General features: G+C 34.3%; 1 pseudogene; it reads left to right on the top strand.

The window, feature by feature from the left end:
- Window positions 1–4,221: 4,221 nt before the first annotated feature.
- LOC118932006 (la-related protein 7-like) lies at window positions 4,222–4,867 on the top strand (annotated as a pseudogene).
- Window positions 4,868–5,470: the final 603 nt, after the last annotated feature.

Raw genomic sequence — 5,470 nt, 5'->3', positions numbered from 1 at the left:
TTTCTATCCCTTTTCTTTCTTTCACTTGTACGTATCAGTTACTATTATTAACCTTACCAGGCAGAGGTCAATGAGTGCTCATTCTTCTTTGCATTTAAAGTATTTTTTGAAATCGCTCTTCTTTACCAGCCACAACACTAAGCATAAGAGATTTTGCATTGAGCAGAAGAGACACAGTCCCTGACCTCGTGGAGTTTCAATTCAATAGGAGAGGTAGACATTTAAACCACTCAACTAATACATATGCAATGGGTCAGGTGACCATAAGGTGGTCAGAAAAGGGCTAATGCAGCAACCCTGGTGTTGCTCACCTCTTTCCTATCTTCAAGAGGCCTTGCTTGTGTGGGCAGCCCTTAGCTGGCCCTGGGAACTTAGCCTTTGGAGAATATCCTATGTTACTAACTGGAAAGGAAGTTTCCAACACCTGTGGCACTGAGCCACACTGTCCCAGATAGTCTAGCTAATTTGCGGAAATAATATGATACATGATGGACACTAGCTTTTCTTCAGTAATCATTGCTCTGTTACCAAATATGTGGTAAGTTCCTAGGTGAGCAGCTCTCTATAAGGCCTGGACTCTGAGACTCAAGCTGGCTTACAGAAACACCTCAGATATGTTATTACAGTTCATTGCTAGAGGAATATGGCTCATATGGTTGTTAAAGAGAAGGACTTCAGAAGCCTGGCCCTATCCCTTCCACAATCTATCTGATTCATCATTTTTTCTTGTTGAGCCTGCTTTGCAAATTTTTTAAGGTAATAAACTATGACCTTGAGAATGGCTACTTCTGGTCCTGTGAGTCTTTTTAGCAAATCACTGAATGAATGGTTGGTCATTAACCTTCCTCAAAATAATGTCAACAAAAAAAAGCAGCAGGGTAAGGGGTTGAGGAATGATAGCAATGTGCTATTTCAGACAGAATTGTCAGGGAGTCTCTCTCTAATAAGGGGGCACTCCAGAAGAGGCCTGAATGAAATGAAGGACCAAGTTAAACAAATATGTCAGGGGGAGCATGTTCCAGCTAGAGGCAAGAGCAAGGGCAAAGCCCATGGGATAGTAACATGCCTGGTGTTTCCAGTGTGACTAGAGCTAAATAACTGAGAAGAGATGTGTGATACAGGTTAGAGAGACAGTCCAGACACTGACCATGTTTAATATAAAACATATCAAAGAAGAACATCTTACTTCTCAATACTTTAAGTCTTTAATAAAAAATCAAATAATATATTTAAATGATTTCTCTTGAGAAAGGTGGGCCATACTTGGATACACAAAACTTTCTCAATTAATCTGAAAATGTCTCTGAATAGGGACATTGTAATGAGATCCTCTAAACAAGAAAACAAAAGTTTTGTCTTGGAATTAAATGAACAAGAACCATACAATAAGTAAGATATAATGGCCACTAAAACAAAACCAAAAGATGATCTAATATGTGACTACAGGCTTTGAAAAGAAGCAAAAACTTAAGTTTATCTGGGAATAATTCCAAGCATGTTAAATTGGCACATTATTTGAGAATTTACAGAGTATTTGATTCACTGAAATGGAGTACCACACAAAATCATCTTGGACCAAATAAGCAAACATTTGTTTTACACTAGGAGGTGTACCTCTGACCATGAGACCAAATGGGACCTAATGGTTCTATTAAATATCAAATACTCTAATACTCCCAGACTCTTAGAGTAATGCAACAGACTTTTGAAGTCTGCCTGAGAAGTATTTGCCTGGAGATGACACAATGCAAGCACTGAAAGATACCATTCAGGATGCAGTATACAACCAGTGCAAGGAAACTGGTCCTTGCTGGATGTATGCTTATCTGCAGGGATGCCTGGAACCATGGTACTGACCATTGGCCAAAATAAGGGCAAAATGCAACAATTGGTGATTTATAATGATTTTTTTTTAAGTCTGAAAATCCCCTGGAAGCACCCTGTACTAGCTTGTTTACATCATGTATTGAAAATTTATTGAACAGTGATATGCACCTTGTTACACAGTGACATATAAAAACCTTTCAAGTAAACTCATATCTTTCCTGAAACTTGTATGCATCTCAAAAGTTGATAATCTGAAGAGGAAGCACATCTTGTGCGAAGGACTCAGGTAACTGTACCTGGAAGTTTTTCAACTTTTCTGTTTTCCTGCACTCTCTTTTTCATACTGCATCATACCTTTACCATTGCTAATGCCTGTGTGAGTATATTTTGTGGATTCTCAGCAACTATCTAGCCTGATCTGGTTAACAGCTGTATTATAATTCTCTGGCCACAAAATGTAGAATGCATGGTCTGAGAATAAAAGGGTAGAACTGAGTAGTCAGCTTACTCATAATGCGGCTTCACTAAATAGTAACTATTTCTTCATTCATTAATTCAATAAATGTTTATCGAGAACACATTAATAACAGACACTGTCATATAATGTCATGCAATCAGAATATTATGGGGAAGAAGAGCACACTGTTCTGCACTCATAAAACTTACAGTCTAAGAGGGAGATGGATATTAAATTATTTTAGAACTGTTATAAATGCTGAGAGGACATTATAGTAATTATATTCATTTTTGTTACCAGTAATCATTGAAAATGAATCTTTAATCTTTTCCAGGCCACATACCTGATATGAGCATGATGTGTACTCATATTATTTAATGTGTTCTACTATAAAATTTAAAATGCATGATAGTTAGGCTTCAAAATTATTTCTGGAAGTGAAGAATAGCTCGATAGAAATTTTTGAGGCATTAAAATGAAAGTGCTACACTAATTTTTTAGTATACTGACCTTTTCAAAGCCATCTTCAGGAGAAAACACCAGAGGTCAGGATGGAAAAATGTAAATTTAAATAAGAAATAAAATATCTGTATATTGAGCAGGCATCACATATGCTCAAACAAGATGACTCAGCATAGCTTTAATCTCTTCTTCAAAGGAAATTTATGATTATAATACAAATCAATCTTATTTTTATATGAACAATTTAAAAAGAGAATGAAGGGAATAATACTGACCCTTGGAACAATATGGTTGCTATTCTTTACTTAGGCTTCTCTGGTTTTATTTCTTGTTAAGTAACCCAGTGATACAAACACAACACAGCAATTTATTATTTTTGTTATGCAACAATTCATATTACATATATTTTCATTGAAAAAATTGGTTTGTCGCTCCAGATGCAATAATAAAATGACAACTTTTATGATGAACTTCTTACCAAGCTCCTGTGTCTGTCCTAGTCCTAAGTTACTGGAAACTGAAAAATACACAATTATATTTATTAGGAATAGTCCTTGTTTATTGTATATATCCATCTCTGGTTTTATTCTCATCTATTTGTTGATCATAATTGCCTACAATTTATTGAGACACATGAGGCATGCCACCTTATTTGGAACCATATATTATAAAATAGCTTTAGCATACTTTAGAAGACCCAGTTGAAATGGCTCAGTGGTATGACTATGAATTACAGTGGAAGTTCAAACTGCTCATGGTCACTGGAAATCTCTCTCATTTAATATTCAACCTACCAGTTGCATAATTTCAACTTAAAAATACAAAATGGTCCCATGGCATCACATTTTCTGGAATTGTGTATAAAGCCATTTAAAAATTATGTGATAACTTTAAGTAATTTTAAAATAAAATCTATAATTTAACTGAATCATAATAAATCTACCCCCTCATTACTGCATATTAGACAGGGACACATTGTTTTATGATAGCACTGTAAAAGTGAAAGGACTGCAGTATGTTTTTAAAGTGCAACAACTAAGAGCAGAGGTAATTAGCTTACTGCGGATTTAAAATGTGACTATTTTAATGGCCTTCAGCCATCCCCAAAGTAATTAAAGAAGAGAAAAAATTTGAAGCTGACTTACTGTCAATAAGGGAGCAGTCCCTAATTTAAAAGGTTATAGGTATTTCCATGCTTCCACATTCAAAATTTCTTCAAAAATAAATTACTTAAGGTTTAACAAATAATCTTTAAATTTTAGTCTCTAGTAAATGTTACTAGTTAGTTAATTGTAGTTGTAGTAAATGTTATTAGTTAGTTAATTCAAAACTTTTATTTTCATAAATTTTGAATATGGAAGCATACTCAAGAACTGAACTGACAAATTTAAAACATTTAATCTGAATGTTGGGGAAAGGGAAATCCCCCTTTGCTTTGCTAGATGGACTTAGAATTCAGGAAATAATTTGAGGGTATGTGTTTAAAGAAAGAAAAGTTGGGAAGAGGAGTGGTTGCAAGTCACAGTGAGTATTTGAAAAAAGAGTATTTAGTACTGCAAAAAGCCAGCATGGCTTCCTTAAAAAAAACAATATCCCAAATAAAATCAGACTCGGAAATGGAAACAGACCAGGGAGTACCTAATAAATCTGGAATGAAAAATGAGAAAGCAGCAAACAGTGAAGAGTGTTGTGCCCAGGAGAAGGTTAATACAGCAGGACCACAGTTTGTGAGTGGCGTGATTGTGAAGATTATCAGCACCAAGCCTCTACCTGGCAGAAAACAAGTCAGCGATACTTTGGCAGCTATCTCAGAAGTTGTTTATGTTGATTTGCTAGAAGGAGATACAGAATGCCGTACTAGATTTAAAACTCCTGAGGATGCTCAAGCAGTAATAAATGCATATATGGAAATTAAAACAAAACACTGCTGGAAACTCGAGATCCTTTCTGATGATCATGAACAGAGATATTGGCAGAAGATTCTGGTAGATAGACAGGCCAAACTTAAACAGCCTCGTGAAAAGAAAAGGCACTGAGAAGTTAATCACCAAAGCTGAAAATATTAGACTTGTAAAGACTCAACAAGAAAGTAAACATGTTAGATTTTCTGAACATGACTGAAAAAACTTTTGGTTCACCTCTTAAAATTTCGCTGGACTTGAGCTAATCTTATGAAATCCATTTTTATTATGGTAGTAATCCATAATGAATGTTTTTTTAAAACCTACATTTAATTAAAAGAAACATCTTTGTTTCTTAACTTGTATATAAGACCTTTTTCTATAGATAAGTACATTGTATACTATCGTTTTTCACTGAACATTTTATTTGTTGAAATTATCTCACAGAAAGCAATCTCAAAGTGACTTAGTAAATAAAAGCATTTTGAACATTAAAAAAAATAATAAATAAATAAATAAATAAATTACTTAAAATGCTTACACCTTATACATTTCTGTAAGGCTGTCCCAACATCTGCCTAATTCTAGCTATTCAAAGCTTAACAAATGTTTAAAAAACATTATTTGCTCGAATTTTAATACCACATGCAAAGTGTGCTCAATTACTTCAAAATAATTTACATATTTTAATTTATTCAATAGGTTTGTCTACCCCATTTCACTTTCTAAAGTTCCATGATTATTATTGACTGACTGATACATGTCATGCTTTCTATTATTAACTATCACTATAACAGAAATTGTGTTTCTCCCTATAAAAGTA

Source organism: Manis pentadactyla, chromosome 12 (assembly GCF_030020395.1).
Source record: "Manis pentadactyla isolate mManPen7 chromosome 12, mManPen7.hap1, whole genome shotgun sequence".
Classification (NCBI taxonomy): Eukaryota; Metazoa; Chordata; class Mammalia; order Pholidota; family Manidae; genus Manis; species Manis pentadactyla.
The sequence above is the reverse complement of the archived record's forward strand: the minus strand, read 5'-3'. Positions and strand labels throughout refer to the sequence as shown.